A 26,929-nucleotide genomic window follows, 5' to 3' on the forward strand; every position below is an offset into this window, starting at 1 on the left:
TCAAATAAAAATTTATCTGTAGGATAAATTTTGTCCATTGTTTTGTTGTATTTTGTATGTTTTTTTAACTGATTTTCTTTAAAGCTGTTGGAGTGAGATAGTTTCTTCAGTATACTGGCTGATCATAAAAAAACTTAGTGCCTAGAGTTTTCAGCATTAGAGGTACCTTGTGGAAGAAGTACGGCACTGCTTTGTTTTTCAGTGTTAGTGCTGGGTAAGAAATCTGAAATATTAATTTAAAAACACCAGTTGTTTTCATGTCTGTATAGAGAGAGATGATTGTAGTAGGGAGAGTTCATTTGGTTTTTATTTATGAGAAATACCAGACGTGTCTTTATTTGCCACTACATTCAGGAGTGTTCTGAAGGTGTTAAAATTTAATGTCAACAGGTTCTTAAACTTGCCAATACAAGGCAGAAGAAAATCCTAGAATTAATTTTAGAAAGGGATTGTGTTGATCCTCTGTTTAACCTCACTGCTTTTTAGTATTGGCAGTTGTCCTTGAGTGTACTCTAACATGAAGTATTTTGAATAGTGGAAATGTACCTGTTAATTTACTCAATGTCAGGGAGTATATTTAGAGTACCCTTGGCAGCTGGGTTTCAGAGACCTTTGTTAAAGATTTTTATGAAAATAACTACATGAAGTGATCCTTACAGCTTTTATATTCCAGATCAATCTATGCAAATACACCTAACAGAAGAAAGTCTTTCAGCATATTTCAGAGCACTGTAACAAATCTCAACTAGACCTTATTCTCTACTACATCTGTACAGAAAATGTAGGCAGCAGGAGATTGTGCTTCTTACTGTAGAATTGCATTGTCAGGATTTTTCATCTACAAGCAATGTAAATGTATAATATTTTAGAAAGTAGAATTGTTAAATGCAACTTGCTACAGTAATACTGTGTTTGTGTGGATAGTACAGCCTGATTTGTTCTCAAAGTCATCCATTTGTATGATTTCAGCATTACTGTAGAGGCCTCTGTCGTGCAGAGAATTATTGTGCCAGATTAAAAGACTGTAGAAATTTTGACAGTGAGAGTTGGAAAAATAAAAACAACAGAGTTGAGTAGAGGACTCTAATAAAAGTTCTCTGAAATGATGTAATGCACTTCGAACTGTTACTGGAAATTTTCACAATCTTTTAAACTTGTTAGTACTCCTGCTGCATCTTTCCTAAACTGTGGTTATAGTATCCATCCCCCTTAAAGCTGTTTGAGGTGCAGAAGTCAATTTTAAGTAAATAAAGCAGAGAAAATACTGGTCTTATATTTTGAGCTGAAGAGTTTTTCTGGCTTGTCTTTAAAGGGACACTGAAATTTACAATGCAGTCTGTGCTTAAGACCACAGACAGGAGGTTTTGCAAATCCTATTTCTTGGGTGCTGGGCTCAACGTGCCATTGACTGGATTCCAGGCTTTTCCAAAGCCTCAGCTAGAATGTACCTGTGTTGCATCTGATGTTCAAGGAACTTTACTTACATCACAGGTCGTGCTTCTGGAATCAGCCTTGAAGGTATTTCCATGTGTAACCTCCAAGAGAACTCGCTTCAGCATTAAGAATAAATATAAATGTATTGATAATTTCCAGTGCTATTATCTAAAAACCTGGGATTGTTTACTACTAAATAGTACAGTGAAGATGAAAAACCATTTCGCTTGACAGTTCTATTTTTACATACACTGTGAATCTTTCCTAATTCTTCCAGTACTGTATGAAAATTACATGGAAAAGTGGATAGAAGTGCAGATAAAATACCTTTGTTTGTCAAAACACTAAAAACATCAAATGTTTGATACTTAGTGTTAGTCACCTTTCATGAATTCAGCAGGAGACCATTGAACAGTTTTTTTTTTCAATGCTATCTGCTAAAATTCCTTGTATCATCTGTTAAAATACATGATTGGTGAAACCTCATATGAAACAGTTTATCTTCTTTTCCTCCTTCAGGGAGAGTCTATGGTTAAATTTGCTCAAATAATTTCTTAATTTCAGCAGTTGGAATTATGAAATAACTTTATTTCAAGTATGCTGTACTAAAAAAACATAAATTCTTGCTTTATAGAATAACTATTTTTCTTTCTTCACAAGAAGACAACTTAATTGCTCAGTTATTTGCTAGTTTTATTATGAATAATTTTATTTAAATTTCAGATTGGATGAAGTAAATATGGAGACCTGTACAAAATAGTCTGTGAGGTTGAATAATACTTCCTGTTTTTCCTACTCTAAATATAGACTTTTATCAATGTAGTGTTAAGCTTGTCATTCACGGAGTGGATCATGTAGATGTGACAGTAAGGAAGCCATAATATTAGTTCTTAAATTGTGATGTTAACCTGATGATTAATTTTTTAATGTATTTGTTTCTTTAGGATACTATATTCTTTTGAGGAAGTCTTCCCTCTAGAATATTTTTTTATTGTTAACAAATCAAAAAAATATCCTTTCATATGTTTTAAGATTTATTGAAATGTATGCCTGTGAAAGCCTGCTGTTTTGCATGAATTCTAACAGCCTTAAAATAAACAAACTCTCCAGAAAATCTACGTTAGCTGTCAGTTGCATATCCACTGCACAGCCTAATCATATTTGTTGCAAATATATCCTTAGCAAATGTGAAAGGAATCTCAGTTCCAATGTCCTCCCAATTACTAGAATAGAATTTTAGATTTTCCACTTCCTTCCATTTCAAATTAGCTATTCACAACCTGCCAATATTATCACTTTAGGAGAAGGTGATCTTATGATGCTGCTACAACAGCCTAAGAATTTACAGAAAAACATTTAGAAAGGTGTAGATGCTATTTCAAATTTTGGCCTTAACTTATACCATTTGTCATTGAATATTGTTGTAACTCCTGTAATCTTTAAATTAATGCCTCATCCTGTGTCAAGAAAACAGCGAGAGGAACGTTTCCAGTAGGTAAAGCAGCAGAAGATTTGTTCTGCTGGCTTCAGCATAAATCAGTAGGAGTCAAGTGGAATCTTCGTTAGTAGAAACTGTTTCCTTATCTATTTATTTTTCTTTTAAAGATAAACAGCAAGAAGTGAAGACATTCATCACTAATTATCATATAATGACATTCCAGTGTCATCTGAAATAATCATATTAACTTCAGATCATATTAAGCAGTAGTACAGAGATACTGTACAAGTAGGCTTGCATCTAGAAAGAGTGCACTTTTGTAAAAGAAAATGTGGACTCCTTTTCACTTTAAACCTAAATTTAACAGTGTTTCTCATTCTTATGAAGAGAATGCAGAATGAGCAGGCAAATAACAAATGCAACTAGATTTTTCTTCCCTGAGCTGAATGCTCTATGGTTTTAAGTGGCACATACACATATATTTGTGCACGTTTGTCATTATCTACCAATAATAAAGGAAATACGAAGCAGATAACAGCTATGAGCTCCTGTTAGTAAAGATTTAGTAGGACTTACTCAAAGAGCTGTCTCCCTGTTTTTGTAAGTTTTTAAATATAAGTGAAGATGATTGTCTCCAAGACATACTGCAAACCAGAAAGCTATTTTAAGTTTTTGATTGCTCAGTGGTTTGTTTTGTTCTTATTGTTTAAACAAGAAAAAACTATGGTTTTAAAGGCAGGGCCAAATCTGATAATATTTGTTGGCAATACAGTGAAGTATACCCGTGTTTTAACTTATGTCAGTGTGGAGATTGACCATACCAATTTTAATTTGATCACCTCAGCCTGTGCATGCTTTCCAGTTTGTATCCAAGTTCTTTTTTTACCTGGATACATGAAATGTATAATACTTAGGAATGCTTTGATGGAAAAAGGATAGCACATAGGAGTGACTGCTGTGGTTCAACCCCAGCCACTGAAACCACCAGTGACCAAAGTGTTTGCAATGTGAAACTTCATGTTAATTTCTGTGCCATAGTTCTTTCCTTATAAAAAAGTTATCAACTTATTCTCATAAGGGGTACTGAAAAATTGTGAATTTCTCTATTGTACTTGCTGGGAATAATTAATAAATATGATGTTTAAAAAGTAATTTTAAATCATCTACTCAATAGGATTGTAAATATCAAGAGTCCATTGCCATGCTAATAAACAATATGAATTTCTATCCTCTGACTCTTATCACTCACAGGCTGGATCCCTTCAACAGTGGTGGTGTCTTACAAAGGGGCTAGATTTCTCTGCCTCCTCATGTCTCTGTACATAAAGATACAGATACTTCTTCTTCCCCCAGTACATCCCCTCTCTTCCCTTTGTTTTACTGATAGTAGATTACTTGATAGTTCAAGCCAGGCAACAAGCCTGTAGTGCTTCAGAGGAAGCAGATGAGTGAATTTAGAGAAAAAAAAAATTGGGAGCTGGAGCAGGTTGTGAAGGAAAATAAGAACCCTCCATGGAGGAGCTGCATGAGCTACATAGCACAGGAAATAGAGCTGTTGCTGCATATTCCCAGACAGCTATGAGAAGGGCAAAATATTTGTCACAGATTTGCTCACAGGGCAAATATCTTGACAATATCTCAGGCCTCTTGTATAACCTACACTGAGGACTTAACCCTCAACTATTGGTTTTTGGTTTGTGGCTCTTTTAATCTGATTTTATTGTTTTTTCTTTAAACCTCACTATTATTTGGCACATGTGAAATATTATTTGAGTTTAATTTGCAAGGTGTACAGTAGCATAAGTTGACCCTGAAGTAAATGTGAGCACTCAACTAGTATTCATCTTACAAAAGTAAGATGTCCCTCAGTATGTAAAATGTGTGAACATTACTGGTAGATTTTAAAGCATGGCAACCCTAGTTTCTAGGTTATAAATATTTGAGTGCAGTTGGCAGTCTCACTTGAAATTGATGTTTTACCAGAGGACAAATTATAATGAGTTTAGAACATGAACAGGAGCATGAAAGATTACAGTGGTGGGGGTTTGTTTTGTTTTGGTTGTTGTTTGTTTGCTTGTGGGTCAGGTTTGGTGGAGGTGTGAGTTGGCTTTTGGGTTGTCTAGTCCAGAGGAGAGAAGACTGAGCAGGGATCTCATTAGTGAATATAAATATCTCAAAGGTGGGTGCCAAGGGGATGGATGCCAGACTCTTTTCAGTGTGATCCAGTGACAGGATGAGGAGCAATGGCCATTAACCAAACCACAAGAAGTTCAACCTCAACTTCATTGCACTGAGGGTATCAGAGCACTGGAACAGCTGCCTGGGGAGGTCATGGAGTCTGCCTCTCTGGAGACATTCAAAACCCATCTGGACATGTTCCTGTGTCACCTGGTCTAGCTGACCCTGCCCTGGCAGTTATGTTGGACTGGATGATCTCCAGACTAGATGATCTCTAACTGTACTGTTATGATTCTGTGAAATTGTTTACCTGTAAGCTTACTTTCCCAGCATTCTGGAAACTCAGATCAGTGTCACTCTCTTGCTGCTTTCTGCTGATGTTGGGGAATTAATCAGTAGTTTTATATGGTATTTTGTGTTACCATAATCTGTAACCTCTTCAGTTACTTCCCTGTGGATTCTCTTCTTTGCTCTCCTATCTTCAGCTACTAGGGTTAATCTCATATTTTAATACTTCACTTGTTATGAGGATTATATTATCAATTTTGCTGTAATCTATGAATTATGTTATCTTGAACATTTTTGTCAGTAAGAATCTTCAACAGAAGACTGGGAATGATTACAGTTGGGTCTGAAAATACAGTATTTATTCAGTGTCTCATATCTTAGCCTACTTTCTTCACAAGTAAGAACTTCCCCATAAAGCTTTCAAGTTATATAGTAGTCAGGGTCTGCTTATATCTTAATGTAACTAACTGTAAAACCTTATTACATATATAAACTAAATTGAATGTCTGCAGACAAGGTCTGTTTCCTTGTGAGGGCAAGTAGATGGTTCTGTGCTGTGCAGAACATTGCTGCAAGATGTGAAAGAGAAACCACTTTCCAAGGTTAGTCAAGATCCAGTAGTTTTCATGTTGACTTCACATGACTATCTAAGAAATAGATTTTATATAATTTATAGATTTTTATATTCCAATTAAGTACAAAAATTTCATTTCATGTTCTATTTCCCAAATTATTTAAATGCAGATAATCTACAGGCATTTTTTTAAAGTAGCTGTCTCCTATTAGTACTGTCTAGTTTTCTATACATAGTGAGAAAAAGATATTTCCCTGTGTGTACCTTATGTGTATTATCCTTGTTGTCAAACTCACTCAAATATTGTTTAAATAAGACTTCTGCATTTAAAATTGCATTTTTGAATAAACAGTCTTAATGATTTTAGATAGTTTGTTTTCTGTGGTCATCTACCTGTTAAGTAGAACATACAGTGAAATAAAGCTTCCAAAATATATAGGATTTAAGTACAATTTCTTCCATGGTGTAAAATCCTTGTACAATCTCGGAAAGGTAGACATCAGGCAAGTGGAATAACCCTCAAGGAATCCTTATTTACACTTCCATGTTATGTATATGTCACAATTATAAAAGGGTGTTTCTATTTATTATTTCTGCATGCCAGTCTAATGTGATTGTCTTCTGTGTTGATACCACTTTATGAGAGAAAATGCACTGTAAATAAATGTAAAAATGTTTCAAAAATCAGCATCAGTCTGTGAGAATATTGGAACCATAGATTAAAAGTAATACATTACAAATAAATCTTATATGGGACTTAAAAATATTTTCAGGCAGTAGAACTATCAAGTTTGAAATCTGAATTAAGAAAAAAAAAGAATTTTAATTTGAGTACTTCTCATTACCTTGAAAAAATCTATGTTCATATATGAAAATTTATTTTCTGATTCTCCACCATGAATGAGGTTACTAAATTTTAGGGGATTTGCAGCAGCTGTAGTGATGCTTGAAGCCATTGTGCTGGCCAAAATACACACTGGCTCACCACACCATGAAAAGACTGGAGAACAAACAAACAAGAAATAATTTTTTTGTTTTAGGAGTGTCTGAAGACAGTGTTGCATGCAGTAGCTGCACTTGCAGATTTTCAGACTTGTGATGGGAATTGTGATGAGATGTGGCCCATCTAACATATAATTTGTTCATTATAACACTGATGCCAAACAATGTTCTCTCACAATTCCATGTGAGTGACTTGCCTGTGACTGGTGGGTGTTGGGCAGGGACATGACTGGTGTTTTCAGCAACACTATTCAATTCTCTCTTTCACTTCTTTAAAATTTTTTCACCCCTGATATTTCGGTTTTTATTATATCTGTACTATTAACAGAAAAAGAAAAAAGGAGTGTGCATATAAAGAATCAAAAATCTGAGTGGGTAGAAGTAAATGGAAGAACTAATGGTTTGTCAGGTATCTGTCTTAATAGAGAAAGATCTGGTAAAGTTAAATATCAGCAATAGAATCTGACCAGGTAGAAATAACAGTGAAAATAATCAAGGGTGCAAAGAAAAGGCAGAAATCTGAAGCAAAAATCTGGAACTGAGAGAGGAGCCTCAGGACAGGAAAAACAACTGGTGAACATAGCGAGAATCCAATTAAGTGAGAGCACATTTAATAAATACAACAGGAACTAGTGCAAGATGAAACTACAATTAATTGCTGAAGTTAATATCTTTAGATGGATTTAAATTGAATTAATTAGGGTGAAATACAGTTGCATTCCTATATGTAAACATTTAGTGATGCAAAAATACACCTCTGCTGCTGACCCCTACCTTGTCTGTTAACATAAATATGCCAGTCCAATAAGTCTGTGCTCATTATGAAATAAGGAGATTCCTATTTATATAATACGTCATTTCATTTTCCTGTAAAATGATTTTACAGCTACTGTAAACTGAATACTGCAATATTTTACTGTTGCTTTAGCTCAAACAGTAGTCAAATTCCCCAGATTGTAGGTTTATGTTTTGTGAAAAAAAACTTCTGGGTTTTTAAAAAAATCAATGTAATACATATTTTCTGAATGGAATTGAGTATTTTTTTCTTTTAAATGACATTACATCTTTACGGTATGTTGCCCAGCAGGCTCATAAAAACTCTTCAGTGTCTTCATATGAAATATTTGTTTGATGACAAATTTTGTTTTTAAACTAGCACTTTCATGCAGCATCAGCCCAAGTGACCATCATAGAGCTGGATTATATATGTGAATGATTTTAGGGGGAGGACACCTGGTCTGGAGATAAGCGGTTGGAATATTGTTAGGTTTTATGTGACTACTTTGACATTAAATTTGATTTGATTTGATAAAAAAAATATCTGTGGGCTCGCTGCAGCCTCACAAGGCACTGGAAGTGTGCTTTAGCTGTAGCAGTGCAAAGCTCTGACGTGTGGCTGGAAGCCCAGCCACCGCAGGACGGTATATACAGCTTGTTAAAATCATTAATTTTTATTATGCTTGATAGTGACATCAAGTGACAGCACAGTGCAGGGGAGGTTTGAGGGACTGCTCTTGCACAAAACAGGAATGACGTTGTTTATTCAGTGTCAGAAAACCACTAACCAGATGGAAATAGCTGTTACCTGTTTTAGAAAAGAAAAATTGATAGATTCTAATGGAGTCATTACTGACTTATATTACACACCACACTGATAAGATTCCTTATGAAGCATGTTGTGGCTCTTCTCCACAGCTCTAGGGGTACAGCCTGACCTGACAGCCCATCTCTGCAAGCCTGGGATTGACAAAGTTATTCCGGAGACCTGAGGTGGAGTGCTGTTTGCTGTGAAAACGTGGCCTAGCTTATGGAGGTGACCATTGTTACCTGGGTTTTAAAATTCATTCGCCTGGGCACCCCACAGCACAGTCTTGATAACAGCTGACCCGTACTGCTCTTGGGCAGTATGCTCTCTTCTGCTGCCAGAGCATGCCTGTGCAGGTGGACGGGCATCTACCCTGTACTGGCCGCAGAACTTTCAGCACCTCTCGAAAACACCATGGGACCAAATCAGCTTTCTGTGCATGGAAGCAAAGGCCCTGTTTTCCCCTCATTATATTCTTCACTGTTTGTTGCAGCCCATAATTCAGGGTATTCATGGGGCTGGATTAGTGAGAGGCTCCTCCTGTCTCTGGATGACTGTTTTAGGGGCTTGGCAGTGAGATACTTAAGAAATAAATTAAAAACTTAAATGGATATCAGGGAAGTTAATTGTTATTTCCACTGAAAACAACAGTCTTTTTAAAGTGCAATATGTAACCCATGTTTTCCAGCTATTATTTCTATATAAGGCAGTAATACCAGCTCTGTAAAAAAATAAGCAAAATAACTGATGAAAAAAAATTTATTTTGCCCTTTGAGGGAATTGTCTTTATTGCATTTGGAGACTAAAAGTAATTCCTCCAAGCTTTCAAAAAGCATACACAACTTACTTTGATTTTCATATAGTATTTAGTGTGTTTAGTGTGATGGAAATACTATTAAATAATAATGAAGTTTTAGTTAAGTAGGTCTAGATTTATTTAATATGTGCAATTGTTATAAGGAGTCACCATGATTTTAATACATGTGTTCAGTCTGTGAAACCTGGAAACCTGGAAGACCTACGTCAAGCCTAAAACTGTGGGAAATGTTGAGGAATACCCCTGGTGCAGGTAGCTGGCTCTGCAAGCTGCAGTTCAGGATGCAGGTTGTGATGCAGGTTGAGTTCTGGCTGAGAGCCCACAGAGGCCATGGGCTGCTCACCCTTTGCACTGCAAAGTGCACAAAGAGCAGTGGCACCAGCCAGGGACACTGGGAGGAGGGGACACTGGGAGACACAACAAGAGCTGAGGGCTCGGGAGGAAGGATGAGGTTTGGGAGACTTGAGACTTGCACGTGGCTTCGACTTTGAGGGTATGAAAGCCCAGGGGTTCCTTTGCTCGGGATCCTCCTTGGAGGAACCAGCTCAGGCTGTTTCTGTGTTACTGTGCTGTGAATAAATCCTTCTGTGGAATGAGACATCTCAGACTCTGCCCTGGGAAGTCTCCTCTCACTGAGAGTGAGGTGACTCAAGTGGGGCTGCCATGGGTTCAGTGATCCCAACACTGACAGTCCCTGACACTGGGACTGCAACAGCCAGAGTCTCATCAATGGTCAGACTGGGAAGTTTCCTTAAAAGGAAAACCCTTTCTGTGGTCAAAGTCTTGGTTATATGTCTATCATTAACAACTAGCCACTGATATTTAGCATTTAAAAGCATATCCCCATTCCTCTCCAGTCAGCATTTTAATTGTGGAAAGAGTGTGCTTTTAAAGTGAGTCCTCCAGTCACAGCTGCCTATTGCATTGTTACTTCCCTGTTTTAATATATTATAACTACCATACCAAATCATGGCATATTATTTTTAGGTCTGAAATGCTTTAAATCTAATAAAATATACTGGCCAGTATACACACACAGCAAATGCAGAGCTTTATGTTGAGTAGTTTCAGCTGGATAGCTCTGTGCCAGTGCCACAGGCTTTTCCTGCAGAGGACTGAAAGCCTGAAAAAAAAGGTTATGCTTAGTGGCTCCATAGTGTGAGTTTGCCTGCTAAGACACCTGTCTGGATTTTAGCTGGTGTAACGCTGTGGCCAGAAGCAAAGCACATCAACAGCAGGCGGGTGTAGCTGTGGTGCAGAACCAGAGAGTTGTCAGCAAAATTGCTTCAGTGTCTTGAGCACGGTGCTGAGCCTCCCCCTTCAGCTATGCAGAAGCCAAATAGGAGCAGGCCAGAGAAGTGTGTCTTTCTCTGTGCCCTCCTCAGCATCTAGAGACATAAGAGTGCAGCTCTTTGAGTAACAGGACTGTGTATTGGAAATGAAAGTAGTTTTATTTTAATTGTCATTCTCACAAATAAGTCCTCTTGATCTGTGCTATAACAAGTGCAGCAATCTGTAGGTTTAGGTATTTAGAGTTAGTTTTTACTGTGGGAAAAAATGAGTAACTAAAAGATCTAGTCAAAATTTCAGCACAAAACATTACTCCACAGCTATATATATTCCTGTCGTTCTTCATCCACAAAAAAAAATTTCTGATTTCACAAATATGCAGTTGTATTTTAGAAGGTGACTATACACAGAATGTCTGAGCACTTTGTATTCTTGACATAGAAGCTTGTTTTTTTTTTTCTTTAATCAGTTAATTTTTTGGGATTGTGTAGAAGTTTTTTTCGCACAGTCATATTTTGTGATACCACATTCTGGAATTCTGGTGACACATCAATGAAGTGGTATCATGTGCCCCATTTATTTCAAAGAAGTAAGCTACATGTAAGGTAGATGTTGTGACCTGCCTTTTAGGCAGGTTCATTTTTCGCAGACTCTTTTGGGTGGATTTAAGGAAATTGATGCTAAATAACCAATAAAGCAACAAACTTTATTAGAATAAATTCTTTGAAAATGTAACTGGGAAAAAACCCTAATGATCTGGAAAAGGGCATTTAGATATTCTGGGGTGTATGACTGCCCTATGAAAAGATAATTGCTGGGAGAAAAACAGAGAAAAAGAAAGGAGAAGATTCTGGATGTCTGGTGGTGTTGAGAGGAATAGATGAGTGTATGTCTGTCTGTCTGGGTGTGCTTGGACAGAGTTTTGGAGTAAACCCTGAATTTTGTGGCTGTGCAGTGGTGGCTCACAGTGAGGGAAAGAGACCAGCATTAAAAGGAACACTGACCCTGCTTCTGCAGGATCTGTTGCTTGTAGGCAGCTTTTGCTTTAGCTCAAAACCAGCTTGTTTAAGGTAAAATTTAGCTTCAAGGTCCCAGTGGTTCACTACAGATGTTCTTTCATAACAAAACAAAACAAAAAAACCCCTAAAAAACTCGTTGTCCTCCAGAAGGAAGATTGAAAAAGTTTTGAACTGGAGTGCCAAAGCCATGGAAGCACTTCTCTGCAAGACACTCAGCAGGGAGAAAATGAACAAGCAAACAAAAAGCAAAAAACCCCCAAAGTTTATCAGCAGGAGAGTGTGACACAAGTTGTTTGCCTCCACCTGCCTGTTTTCTGCCTAATCCAAAGCTTCTCTGCTGTACAATACTCAGCATGGCAGGAAACAGAAACAGGTTATATTCTGTATGTTCACTGGCCAGGAGATTTCCTTTGGCAAGTTTTTGCATGAGTTGCAGATATCTTTCATGCTGGATTAGAGGGATTTGTATGCTGAACAGAATGAAAAAGAAGGAATAATACCCTCAGCCTTCACTATTAATGCACATGGTGGACTGATGTTCTCAGAGGAGCAATCAATCCTGTTGTAGGCAATAAAGATTTAGGAACAGGTTTCTATGACCAAACAGCCTATCAGGAGTTTGACCAGTTCTCACTCTTACCTAAGCTGAACACTTTTCCTGATATCTTTTTCTAAGTAGCTCTTTTATTCATTGACCCTAACGGAAGCTGTTCATCCTTAAAACAAATTCTCACCTTGTGTGAAGTTAGTGGTGATATCAGAGGGATATTGATTGATTTCTTGATTTCATTTTAGCTTTGTTTGATTCTAAATGTGGATGTGGGAACTGCTATTTTTGCACTCAGGTCTATCAACTTCACTCTTTGTGCAGCTCATAGTAACATACGAAGAAAAACAGAGCTACCAAATGAAGTTCAAAGGATTAAAAAACTTTTAAAATTAATTCCTCTCAAAGTTCAAGAATCAATTGCTTACTAAATGATTCTAAGACAACACAGTACTTACAGCCTTACCTAAATTGCCCTAAGTAAAAGCTACATTTCAGGCTTAGTGAGTTTGTGTGGAACTCCTAAAGATTAACTGCTATTTTATTTATAGCATATTTAAGTATATATTGCTATCAATATATATTGCTATAATGCCACTGGGTAAGGTGGAGAAGGCTGGAAGGAAGCTTGAAAATATATGCTGGGAGGAGTTTCAAATTACTTTAAAAACTTTAAATTCTTGCAATATGCAGTGCATAGTCTATTTCTTCTTTTCTTCAGCAAAATGTCCCAGAGTCAGACCGGTTTACAGTAGCCCTTCCTTGAATAACATCCCTTGTATTGAAATATTTAATTTTTAAAGAAACCATGATTCTTTTGTATTTTGCAGGTTGAGATCCACAGAGAACAGTAACAATTCTTTCTCTTAGTGATGCAAAATGGAATGCAGCAAATAAAACACTCTTTTAAAGTGATACTTATTTTATCCCAGTGGTTCTCATTTTTGATTCATTGGTGTGTTTAATTTCCTGTTCTCTGTAAGCCAAACAAATGTTCCTCAGACACACAAAATGTGGCACCTCAGCTACTCTTCATAATATTTTTTTCCTGCACCACTTTCCTAATCTCTTTCACTGTGGAAGTACCTCAGTCAAACAGTAGTCATACCATGATATTTGCCTGTGAACAGTTCCAGAATTTTGTGTCTTCACATGTGACCTTGAGATTCTAATCTTTATTAATAGCTTACCCTTTCAACTAATTTTTGCATCAATATTTAATTGTTTTCAATATTTGAGGTCTTCATGGTTGCTTTTTTCTTTCAAGGGATGACATTTATATATGGTATCTTTAACTATTACATGCAAGCTACCTATTAATATTCAGATATTTCTCTGCTTGTGTATCTTATCAGGAAAGTTTAAAAGTGAGATAATACAGGAGGGCCAAATAAATCAGGATGATTAATTATGGTGTAGTGCAAGTTTTTAAGTAGTGTGATCTTTTAGGTGAGCACTTTTGAGCAATGCCTTTTGTTCCTCTTTTTCTTACAACAGTGCAGAAGAATAGGCTTAATAAGCCTTCAAAGATGGAAAGGTGCAGGTGGAAATTTGATGGTCATATACTTGTGAGTCTGCATATTGGCTCGGTGTGCATCAGCCTCATCAGCTCATCTTCTTGGACTCATACCACACTAAGTGGAAAAAGAGGCCTCCAAATTTTTGAGGATGATTCAGGGAAGGAGGCTAAATAAAGTTCTTGGCTTAGACAATTCAAATGTTTGTCTTTAAGAGATGCTTTTCTGCTTCCTTCTATTCCCATTCTACCCACTGTACAAGTTGCAATCTGTCTTGAGATCTGTTTGGTCAAGGATTACAAGGAATTAGGTGCTGGTGGTGTGACAGGCGCATACTCCTTCTTCTAATTGCCTCTGATTCTGCCGCCTCCCATTTCAGCCTGGGGATTGCTGGAGTGGAGCCTTCACAAAGACAGGCTTTGCTGTGCCAACATCCCACTCCCGTGGGACCTCTTAATGCTCTTGTATTACATTATTCCACGGACAAGCTTGTAACAGATGATTGAAATGTCATCTAATTTAAAGGAGTCATGTTTTCTGAAAATATTTGGTGAATGCCTCTGTAAAGGATTGTACCCATGAGTGGGGTCTATACAGACTTTTATAACTTGGTCTAAATTCATGGTACAGAGGTGGCAAAACACCATTTAACTGCTGTTCAAAACATACTATGTTAGAAAAATATGGCAAAACTGCAAAATCTATTAATGCTGTTTCACAAAGGTTCTCTTAGACCTAAAGAAAGGCAAGGTCTTGTTCCTTTCTAGAATGTGGCCCTTTTCTATACCAGTTACTTCTACTTGAATAGTGCAGACCTGATTTGCTGTCAAAGTTCAGTGTTTGTATATACTCAGAACATGCTGAAATGATGAGAGGGTAAGAAATCTGATGCCTATTGGTGTTCACAGTTAAAGTGGTTTAAGTTGAGTTAAGCCTGTGGAAGTTTCTTCCTTAATGTTTATTTTGGTTGTAGTGAAATTCAGTTTCAATAGCCTCTGTTAATAAGGAATGTGTTTGAATAGGCTGAATTCCTGCTAGTATTTTTAGCGCTTTCACCAAACTGTTAAAATCGACTTTTACAGAAAGCATTGCTTTTTCTAATAAAGTGGAATGTGTATAATGTGTCTGAATCCATTTCTGTGTCAGATGAATGAGCTTAAAAAGGTGCCCTCCAACAATAACCATGCCAGCAAAATAAACTTGTTAGTTAGATATAAATCCAGATTCTACCTACCTGAGCTGAATGTTATAATAGAGTAACTGTTAAAATGTCCAGACCTTACCTGCAATTGTTGATCATTGATTTGGAACACGCCAAAGTGCATGAAGGCTCTTTTCTGTATGATTTGAGTGCTCTGTGTTCCATGATGACAATCACATTGTGACATTTTTACATCACCCTGAAAATATGGATAAAATGGCTGAAACTTTTATTCACTGCCAGTCTGTTTATAAAAGGACTGAATGGAGGAAACTCAGAATAGCATGTCGTTATGAACCCTGAGTGACATTAACACCTGAGAAGAGTGGAAAAATTGGTGAAATGGGGGGATTATAGTGATGAGTTCATAAGTGTGATTTTCAAGTATCCCTGCTGAAGTGGACACTTTCCACTCCTGTATGCTCCCTTAAGTTCAATTTCTAGTCCTTCTCTGAACATGAGCAGCAAGAAGACCTCTGACAAGTGTTATCTCAACACCTAGAAGGCTGTTGCTTGCCCTTGATATAATATTGGTTCACTTTAGACCTCTCAAGTCTTGCTGGATGTGTTGGATGATATGGCTGCTGCCCACATGCTGGAGAGCTGGTGCTCTTGCAGGTGAGGTAGTGTTGCAGACCTTTTACCTTTTGGTTGTGAATGAGCAGCCACATGTTGTCTGTCCTTGGGATTGTTTTTAAGAGAAAACTCTGGATTTCTCCCCTTTACAAAAGAATCAATAAGCAGGACCAAAAAAGCAATGGGAATTAGAAAACAAAGTTTCATGCCTCTGAGCAAGAGTTTTGTAGTGGTCTTCAGGAGGACAGCTTTAAGAGAGCGAGAGACTTTGTTCTGGCTGATGTGTAAAAGCTTTGATTATTTCAAGAGTAGAACTTTTTAATGCATGAGAGGCATTCCTTTGGGTAACCATGAATTTTTTGACTTGTCTTTGTATTTTAGAGTCAAACAAATATAGCCTTTGAGTTAGAACCAGTTTTTTATTCATGACTTTTGGGTTTGAGCAGTTTAAAAAACTCCAAGGCTATTGGAAGTCCTCCAGAAGGAATATGTTTTTTTTTTCCAGATACTAATGGTTTTATACCACTTATTTACTTGTTTGAGGGGATTTGGTTTGATCATTGTTTTGTTTTGTTTTGTTTGCTGTTGATACTACCTAAAGTTCAGGAGTTTTTATTAAACTGTATCTGTATAAAAGTAGACATTTCTATATATAAATTATTAGATGATGAGCCCTCAGACATTTTTAAAAGGGTGATATTAGCCTAGTTCACTGCTAAAATATATTTATTTTCTGTTTTTTCCTTTTAATACGGCTACATAAGTTTTAAATGGCTGAATTTAAGACCCAGAAATACAACTGTGTGAAGGTCATCTGATCTTAAGGGATTCAGTTCACTGAGGCCTTCTTAAGTCTACTTTGACCACCTCTTCTGTAAATTTAAGAACGTGGAAGTACATTCCCAAAAGTCTCCTAGTTAAAACAGTCCTAGCGTATCCCAATTAATTACATCATATAATTTTTCCTCTGTATGTATAGTTGCAAGGCCTGTTTCTAATGTGCAAATAAAGTGGCCTTGCTGCAGATTAAATCCCATTCCTCACAGTCCTTTCCTGGAGGCCCAGTAAATACGAGGAAAAGCTCATAGCCACATTCCTCATGGTGGTTTTCTTGAGTGCTGGAAGGTTGCTTCTTATTTTTCACTCATTCTTCTCTTCATAGTTTTTGTTTTCTTCAGCTAAATTGTGCTTCCAGCATGAGCTGGGTTTCTGCTTTCCCCAACATCTATAGACGGTTGAAAAGATTACCTGAAGATAACATTCATGTTCACCAAATGGGGTGTGTTTCAGAATGTTTTTTTTAAATCTTTAGATCCCTTTACCTATATCTAAACATGATGGTCAGCATATCACATATGGTCTGTGTTCTGAAAGCTGTGTGTGTAAAAACAACAGCAATTTAGGCAATGAATCAGCTATATTAAAACCAAACAAACACCAAAACAACTTTTGTCTATTTCTTATATAAATAACAAGGATTCTATATATGTATTATCCCATCAAAGAGGAAGATGATCACCTATATTGACTGCTATTGGCCTTCATAGTGGAAGCTCTCAACAGTAACACTTGGAAAAATCAGACCTGTACAAACCTGAAAAGATCACTTAGCTCATGCTTTCAGGATCAATTCCTATGTTATTCCAGATAAATTTTTGCTTTAGTTCTTTTTGGAAACCTCCTGTGGGGGACATCCTGTACCCTCAATAGGAAGTCTATTTCAGTATTAACCCAAGTGCCTTTTCCTTCCTTTTTTCTCCTTGCCTCTCTCATGCTTCAGTTTAATATTAATATCCAGTCCACTGTGGAGACAAGGAATGTCTCTTTGCATCCAACAGCATGTTTCTCCTCGGTCTTTTCTCAAGTAGTGAAAAGGATTAGATTTAACTATTGCTTCTCAGCTAGGATTTCTGATAGTGGTTTCTGTAGAAATTATTTTAATTTTTTAATTCCTCTTATTTAGACTTTTGAAAGATTTGTTGGAAAACAGTATGATCAGTATTATGCAGAGTAATTGATTACACCTTGATCACCAAATTGCTTGTTGCTTTCTTCTTCCCTTACCTCTATGAAAAGATTAGACACTGAGTTTTAGTAGTGAGGAAGAATGATGATGTTGTATAGATCCTATTTTATATATTGGCATTTCTTCTCCTTTTGATGCCATGTCTGTGTATCCTCTTCTGTTTTTCTGTCTTCTGCTCTGGTCAATGTCTACTATTCTTGCCATTTGCATTCTTGTTAGAGCTTTCAGTTTTCAACAGATACAGAGGCTGTTGTCATTCTGTTCCCACTGGCCTAAGTGACTGTTCATGCTTTCTGATGTGCATTAACTACAACATTTTGAGAATAAAGGTGAAACCTGATTTTTGGACATAGCTGTTCTCTGTTTTAGGCTCATAGTATTAAGTCTGTGTACGCCTCACCGCTCCCAAAATTTACATTTCTTCTTGATATCCTCACATACACTATAGTCATATTAGCTCCAGACAACATACAGCTACCCTGTGTAGGAAGGGAAAGAACAGGTCCTGTTTTAAAGGTGGTTTAGGTTTGGTTTTGTGAGTTTTTTTAAGACTATTGATTGCCATTATGCAACAGTTGCTTTACTGGGTCTAAAGCACTAAATGCAAATAGCTATTAAAGAATTTTTGCTTTCATCTGGTTTTGACATGTTAAAATACCAATACTTCCAAAGCTGAGTGGCTGAGTGAAAATCTGTTTTTTAAAAGAATCAAGGGTCAGCTGTTTGTTTTTTATCTATCCCTTTATTGTTGCTGCATTGTGTGTCTGAATGCTCTATAGCTTTGCATATTTTCGAGATGAAGAAGTGTGCCGTCACTCAAGGTATATTTAAAAAGGTGCAGACTGCATATATCAGTTAATTTTTTTTACTAACTTAGATTAAATTTATTCTTGCATCTAAATGAGTGTCATCATAATTTGTTCACCAAGCCTATTGTTTCAACCAAGTACTCAGTGGATTGCACTTTGGTTTAATTTCACCAGGAGAATTTCAAATCTTTGTTCAGATATGCCTGTTGACTACAGTGTTTAGTAGCTTAGTAAACCAAGTATGTTCACAATGAGTATTATGCTTGTGCAATATGCAGTCAAGCATACCCTTAGCTAACTGGCCCAGTGTTTTGGGGATACATATCCTGGCAGCTCTCTACACACAAAGTTAGAAAATTAGGTCATGGACAGGCTTTGTGATGAATTATGTTGTTGTGTCTGGAACACAGACACAACAACATTTTCATGCCAAAAAAGTGTTTGGACACAATTGTTCTGGTAGTTGCTCTTGTAAAACCAGAACCACGTTTGTTAGCATTTAACAAAGTGTAGTGGGTTAGCCTTGGCTGAGGACCAAAATCTTCAGCACCCAGCTGCTTGCTCATGCTCCTCCTCAAGTGGTGAGTGGGGAGAATAAAGACCAAGAGTATGAGATCACTTACCAGTTGTCATCATGAACAAAGTAAACTCAGCTTGGGTGAAATTAATTTCATTTACTGCCAATTAAAAAGGCACTTCCTTCTCTGACCTTCATGCTCTCCCTGCTGCTTCTAACTCTCTTGGTTTACTTCTTTCCCTCCCTGTCCAGTGATTTTGCCTGTGCTTAAATGTGCTTTCACCACCAGCTGTGGATCTGCTGGAGGTGGTTGGAGCTGCCAGCACAGGCCACCACTGGCACACGGCACAGCACAGCCTTCTGCCACCAACACTGAGACACAGACATCACATAACCCCAGAACACAGACTCTACTATGTTGTGTAAGGTCCCAGCTTTGGAGCCAACACACTATGATTTTATGGTGGAAGGAAGACTGTAAGCTGTGTGGAATTTCCTTTTTGGTGTTTTTTGGTTTTGTTGGGTTTTTTGGTTTTTTACAGTGCAATGCAAGTTTGTGCAGCTTTTATGTGGGATAAAATAAATCCTTTTCTGTTCATGAAGACATGTTTTACTCTGTTCCTAAAAACTGATCATATTGTTTTTCCACAACACACAGATTGTAAATTGACTTATAGAGGGCTTCATTCTTTCTTCAAGTAAATATGTTTGCAGTTAATCACCATACTACTGGCTTTGTGATGGGTATTATTATGATTTTCTCCACCAATATCATTACTAATAATCCTGTCAAAGCTCATTACTATCTGTAAGGCCCTCTGTAAGCCTATTTTTATGATTTGTAGACTGTTTTTAATATCTCAAGTTATTTGCTGTTAAGTACAACCTGATTTATTGAGCTCTCTGCTCTTAAAAATTTGGACCTCTGCCTTGCACTGGAAGGTCTTTGTCTCTTCTAGAAGGCAGAGTGAGATTTCATTTCTCTAGTTTGTTATTTTAGCTTAATTAAATAATTGAAACTTACCAAATTTTTTTTTTTTTTGCTTAGAATCCTGTAAAAAGCATACTCACCTAGGCAGCACTCACATCTCCAGCATGTATTGTATATATTGTTTGAGCGTGTTGTCATCTTCTGTCAGGATGTGGGAACAGCAGCTGCTGGTCATTCCTGCAGAACTGCCTGCAAGGATGAATAAAATGGTGAGTGGCTGATGCCTGAAAAAGTAGAGTAACAGTAGGATTACAGGAGTCTAACTGAGCAGGTCCTATCCTGAGACACACAGTTAGCAGATGTATTTAATGTCATAGATGTACAGAGTGTGTAGGGTCAGAGGATGTTATATGCTCTTAAAATCACTTCAGTGATCCGTGTGAATTTCTGCTCCAAGCTCCGAAAACAGCTACTTTGTACCTCAGAGTGGGGAAATGAAAAACACCTGGGACAAGCTGCTGGTTATCTGTTGCATAGGGAATTATCTAGGGGACTGAATATACCTCAGATGTTGAGTGCTTTCTGTTTTTATTAAACTGCTGTTTGCCTAGATCATCTACTTGTAAAGTAAGTGATTTTTGTATTTTGTTGTTATTGTGTTCATCGTATGCATTTGATAGCAAAGAAGATGTGATTATCCAAGGATTTGACAAAGAAAGAGCATCAGAATAAATCTGGTTCCTCTTTTAGTGATGCTATATATAATATGTATGTATGTGTGTATACATATGTATATATACATGTATGTATACATACACAAAATTGTAATTGTATTGTAATCTGATGGCTAAAGTACTGTAATTGCAAAAGGACGTAATGTATGTTTATATATTTAGTATTTTGAAAGCCCTTGTTTCTGGAGAAGGAGTAATGTAAAAGAGTGGTAATGTATATTTTTTTTCCTCCTTTGAGAATTGAAACTCTGGTGTCTAATGATACTACCATAAAATCTGCAGCTCTTTCTCTGTGCCTTGTTATTACACTAGCTGTATTGTTATAGTCAAGCACTTTCAGTAGACTGAAACTGTGTGGTAAGGTCCAAAGGTTAGGAAGATAAAATGCTAGAATATATCCTGGTCTTTTAGAATCTGAAATCTAAACAACACAGAGAAAGATTACACAAAGATTAGACTGCATTGAAGCAAATCTGGATGAAAGAGTCAAACTAGTGGTGGTTTTTAATAGGACTGAAAAGTAATCAGTGCGGAAAAGTCAAGTAAGAATTGAGGAGGGGGAATGCAATATATGTTTATTGATTGACACAGATTCTGTAAAAGAAACAAAATATTTGAAGCTTGTGCCAAAATACATTTATGTTTTTGTACTTTTGACACAATAGAAAGTTGGATCTGGAAGAGGTCAATTATCTTAATTTTTAAACCTAAGGAGATTTATTTACAAACTGGGGCTAGAAAGAACATTTGGTGGTAAATTCAGGCAGATGTTGTCCTAAATACTCTTGTTCTGTTTATAAACAGTGTAACCAAGAATGACAGATTTGCCTTCAAACTGCCTTAGAAATTGAAATAAGCTGAATAATTTGTGAGTGCTTTCACCTCTTTCCAGAATATGTCTTTAATATGCCTGTTTTTTTTTTGCTGTCCTTGGATTTTTTGTGGAGACTTTCTTGTATATGAGCTTAAGACCTCAATATCTTCTTTACTGTAGTGTGTATGGGTTTATATTATTCAAAGATGTTTATGCAACCTGCAATAAACATTAATCTGGCCAAGCAGCATCATAGGCTCTTACTACCTTTTCCTTAATGCTTTATTTCTTTGTCTTTGTCTCATCTTGTTTTGTCATCATTACTTGTTCAATTCTTCCAATCTTTTCTCATTTTAAGCTCTCAGAACTTTTAGTGTTCTCCACTTCCATTTTTAAGTCAAGTCAAAAGCAAAAACTTATACTTTTTTAATGAGTGAGTTGTATCTTCTTAAACATGTAGATACAAATAGCCCCATATTATGCTGTTTTCTGAATTCAGTCAGTTATGATCCCTGCTTTACAGCCACTAGTGAGCATTTATGTTATGTTTAATTTCTGTGAATCCTGGTGAATACTGTATGTCGTGCACTTATGATCAGAAATTATTCCTCTGATATAATATGACTTGCACAAACACTTAACTAAAAAGTCCTCTTTCAAAGGGACCTTTTTAGCAGCTCCTGTGTTAGTTTGTTCTTGTGATCACTTTGTGTGGTAGTCTGCTTGTATAATGACTGAAGGTTATAATTTGATTCACACTTTCCTAGTGAGACGTTATCTGATTAATATATTCCACGCATTTCATTAGTATAGTCCTATTTTGTTGTAATTATACTGCCATTTATTTTTTAAGAAGCAGGTTTCTTTCTCTGATCTCTCAACTAGCATATGCAGCAACCACTGTGTTTATGGTGGTTTATTTATTTTTATTTCCTAGGTAGCATATACGTGAGTCTAATACTTAAATTTTGGAGTAAAAATGAGCCTTTATATGACTATATTTACCATTTTATAGTGGCCTGTGCATTTTTGGATACATTGTAAAACACAGTGTAAGATTTCAGGACAGTTAGACCTTGGGATAGCTAGCTAGACCTTTTGACAGTAAGCTCGCAGAAGTAGATTTCAGCAGAATTTTCAAGCATTAACTCAAAAATATGATGTCATCTGGTAATAGGATCTACAAATGTGAAATTACGTAATTTACTGTAAAAGCATAGACTGTTTGCTTATTTTGGCTGCTGGCCTCAGTCAGTTATATCCAAACAGAAGAAACTTTGTTCGCCTTGGAGATTTCATGGTTGCAGTTCGTCTGCATTTGATCTTCTCACAGGTTGTGGCCATTCCATATGTTCTTGTCTTTATAGCCTAGATATTTTATGGTGGGTCTGCAGCAAAAAGTGAGAGATTACTGTGCTTGAGAGTAGCACAGCCTTCTCAGCATTTCTGCTGATCAACCTTGAAGGCTGATCATGTACTTTAGGGGGTTACAGAGAGGGAGAAGCTTTTGCTCCAGCAATAAGAAAAGATTTTCATTTGAATTTTTAAGGACTTCCATAGTGGTTTGATAAGACCTTAATTATTTTAATTAGTAACTTTATGAAGTATTTTCTGTATTAGATCCTATCATGTCTGTTGTAGACTTGGACAGCTGTTTTGCAGTTGTCAGGTATCTTTCTCCTGTATTTCTGGTCATTTCCTCTTGCATGGCCATGGAAAGATTGTCATGTTTTGTTCTTTTGTTTTGGGATGACAATTGGCAGTTGTGTTGCCTGCAACTTTCTCATTTCTAACTAATTTCAAAGTTTGATGACATCAACAAAATGTCTTGAGCATAGTTTGTTTTGTGAGCTGTTTCTGAGGGACTTTCCAAGTTCACACATTGGCAGCTCTCAGTCCCTGTTTGCTCCTTTGTCATGGCTTATGCTTCTTCAATAACTTGTTTCTGTAAATGTGTTCCATTGGGACCCACATTAGCATCTTTCTGTTCAGCAGTCCACTATTAGTTTTGATTTTTGGAAGAAAAACTCATTAGAGTTTAAAGTGAAGAATGTAGCTAAAATTAATCAGAACTATGACATGGAAAATAAAAACTGTCAGCCAGATTTGTTTGCATCCCTTGATGAGATTCAGATTTGATTAATAAAGGTAAATTGTGTAGAACTAAAGACTTATTAGCTGCTTAATACTGCTTGGTATAATTTTTCTTAATTGCATTGTATGGTATGAAGAGAGTACATGTTAAAGCTGTTAAGATACAACTAACCATGTGTCAAAATTTCAAGAGAGAAATGTATAGGAACTAAAAAATTAAATATACTGTTTTATATACAGATATTTTGTTGCTCCTCTGTTTAGAATGTCTATAATGTTTACACACTGAGAAAATCTAAAAAATTTGCATTTCATATTTTAAAGGCAGATGCAAAGTTTAAAAAGAAAGAGATATCAGGCCAAGCTATATTCTAAAAACAAAACATCTGTCACCTTATCTCACAAAACTGAGGATAGTCTGCATTTCTTTATCTCTTACTCTGTTTTCTGGGAAGGAGTTAAGGAATTCTTCTGAATGCCTTGAAAACATATTTCCAAGTTCACTGATTGTTGTCGTTACAAACCACTGTAGAGCTTTCTGCTATTTTAGACAAGTATAATTAATTTCTGGTGATAACTGACAGATTTCTTGTGGATTTAAACAACCCTTTCCTTAATACACTGAAAATGTCTAATTATTTTTTCAAAGTGTCTTAATTCTGGTAAAACTAAATGAGCTCAGAAATTCAATTGTGTTAGTGTCAGCCTCTCGCTGAAAAGTGCTAGGCAGTCATACAGGGTTTGGGTTTTCAGATACTTGTATCTGTAAAATAATTACTTTCCATTACTTCATTAAAATAAAGAAGTAAGGATAACTGCAAAAGTATTTGAAACAAAAATTTTAAAGGAAGACTTGAAATTTTTACTGCCTTCTGTATTTTTTTTCCTAACTCCAAGAGGCCTTTTGTTTTGTTTTTAATGAGAAGGACTGCTCTTAGCGTTCTTTTGGAAAATCTTGGACGTGGAGGGAGGAACTTCGTTGACCTGAGCTGTGCTTTAGTCTTATTTCTGTGAATAACACTTTCCTGTCACTTCCAGACAAAAAGGAAGAAAGGATGAGACCCACTGCACAAGGGGAAGAGAGGAACAGGAAAAGACAGGAAAAGGAAACAAACCCAGTCATCTCACATTCCTGGAGGTAGTTTAAATTTAGGGGAAACCCTTGCATGAGCTTGAGCTTTTCAGATCTTTAGGAGCCAGTGCAGTGATGGCCAAACAGTATCATGATGCATCTAGAGGTGTATCTGTATTTGTACACAGTGCCTGTTGCTGCTGATGTTATTTTTAAATATCTTGTTGCTGTTGGCACTGCTCTGTGCGAACAGAACAAGGCTGGGATGAGTGCCTGCAAGTATTGCCCTATATGCAACCATTAGCATAAGCTTTGAAACTAATTTCAGGGATGCTTTGGAGACCTAAATCTCTTTAGAGTGCCTTCTTGCTTTACCTTCAGTTTTGTTATCATAACAGAAAATCACCAGTGTTGAGTGTCACCAGTAGATTTGTGGTGACATAAGGAATTTTGAAGGTGTTCCTCAAACTGCAGTGAATCATGGAACAGAGATTTCTTTCACTTTTGGTTATCTGCTCTTATTCTCTGCTTATTGAGTATTTCAGCTACGATGGAGAAGATCAGTATTTTTGCAAGCAATTTGTCAGTCCATTTCTCACACAAATATATGCAGTTTTCAAAAATGTGAAGGCACTTTTTTCTGTTCTAAAACAGACAAGCACACACTCATAACCCCATGCCCCCAAGACACCCATTAAACAACTTCTAACAACAGATTTTGCAGTAATACATTTCTGTGAACCCAAAAGGGTTTTACCATCAGATCTCTGCCTAAAGCAAATTAAAGACATGACTGATCTCTGTGAAAGAAGCAGGGAACCATTAGGGAGTGTGATGAAATGTGTGAATATAGCAGCGAGGTTTTGTATTTTGGTCAGCATTCTCTACATGTGAAGTTCTCCCTAAGGAACCTTGAGGTTATTAATTCTTAACCACGATTGTCACACAAGTCTGACATGCTGGAGAGTGACTGCTAACTCAACTGGAGAGTGAAAGTTAACTCAAAGTTGATGATTTGTGTTAGGAAGTTCAAAAGAAAACCTGAAGTGTTCTCCTTCCACTGAAAAACTTGTAAATGCAATGTGATGATGGTTTTTTTGTTTTGTCTTTTCCACTTATCATTAAAGATGTTTTTCTTTATATGTCTTTGGCATATTGGAGTAGAAGTTAGTAGAAGTTTATTTAATTAATTAAATAACCATTAATAAATTAAATAATAATTAATTAAACACAATTAATTTTCTTTTTCAGAATTTCCTTTGTGACACTGACACTCAATGTAAGAGTCCTGTAGGCTGAAAAAACAGGGGGTAGATGTCTATAAACCTTTTGGGAGTTACAGATTGTTTATGTGTCTCTTCCTGCTGGAAATGTTGTTGGAAAAAAACCAATGTTATTTACAGTACTGAAACAGTAAAACAGTGTGTGGCTGTATGTAATGGAAATAAATTTCCACATAAATTCCATAGATATTCTCATTTTCTGGGGAAAATACTTTTTATTGTACTCTGTGTGGAAAAAAACCCTTGTGATCTCTAATAGAATGTGACACCTAAAATAGATGTGCTCATGATGCCTCCGGTTTTATGCATTCTGCATTTTTAGTTGTAAAAGAGCTATTTTCATTACAGATGCTGTAGTGGAGAGCATAGTCCCTTACCTTGTCTAAGGATGGCAGTCCTGTAAGGGATACTTGCTGCTGGGGTGAGCTAGTATTTACAGAGTGGCTTTTTGTAACACATTTGGAGACATGAGTGATAATGGGAACTATTCCAAACAGTATTTCTGCACTGTGAACTCTGGAAAGGATTTTGAAATATACTGGAAAATATATTTGCCCATTGTTAGGTTACTTCTGTGACACATTTTGATGGCATGAGAGAGCCAAGTTAGTGTAGTAAACTAACCAGAAAAGCTGAACAAGCTCCCTCTCCAGCGTGAATATAACTGTGAATTGTTTGTGGACATAAGGAGAAATACCTATGATTTTTCCCCTGATTCTCTTTTCCTTTTAAATAGATTTTCCTCTAACTACTCATGTTCTGTTTAAAAATTTTTTGTCTGAAAACTGGAGTTTGAGGCACATGATATATTGTTGTAATTGGAAAAAGAACGAAAAGCACTACCTCTCCTTTTCTTCCCTTTCACCACATTTGTGGAGGTGACTAATTGAAGCTCAGAAACTCTCCTGTTACAGTTTCATAATGAAAGCAAATTTTAAGATAGATGGTAATAGGACACAGTTTTCTGTGTGCCTGTGGCTGCTCACACATACATGGGACCCTTTTGCTGCGTAAATGGTGCAGGCTCTCTGCAAAATCATTTAGGTAGAGTGGGCTGTGGTTTCATCCCTAAAGCTTCTGCTGCATAAATTCAGCCTATTTAACAGAGGAAAACAGAGTGTCTGGCTGTGAAGACATAAGACCAACATGGGAGTTTTCGTAGGTGGTTCTTGAATGATTTTAT

At 36.6% G+C, this 26,929-nt stretch overlaps 1 protein-coding gene and 1 long non-coding RNA gene across 2 annotated transcripts in view; both read left to right on the forward strand.

Moving 5' to 3' along the window:
* The window catches only part of CHSY3 (chondroitin sulfate synthase 3), a 131,696-nt gene that overhangs the window by 74,644 nt on the left and 30,123 nt on the right, over nucleotides 1-26,929 (forward strand). The window lies entirely within an intron of this gene.
* On the forward strand, nucleotides 22,568-25,839 carry LOC132341977 (uncharacterized). Its single transcript, XR_009490365.1, has 3 exons — nucleotides 22,568-22,630; nucleotides 24,430-24,529; nucleotides 25,715-25,839. It is a non-coding gene; the product is annotated as an uncharacterized LOC132341977 (long non-coding RNA).

Source organism: Haemorhous mexicanus, chromosome Z (assembly GCF_027477595.1).
Source record: "Haemorhous mexicanus isolate bHaeMex1 chromosome Z, bHaeMex1.pri, whole genome shotgun sequence".
In the NCBI taxonomy this organism is placed as follows: domain Eukaryota; kingdom Metazoa; phylum Chordata; class Aves; order Passeriformes; family Fringillidae; genus Haemorhous; species Haemorhous mexicanus.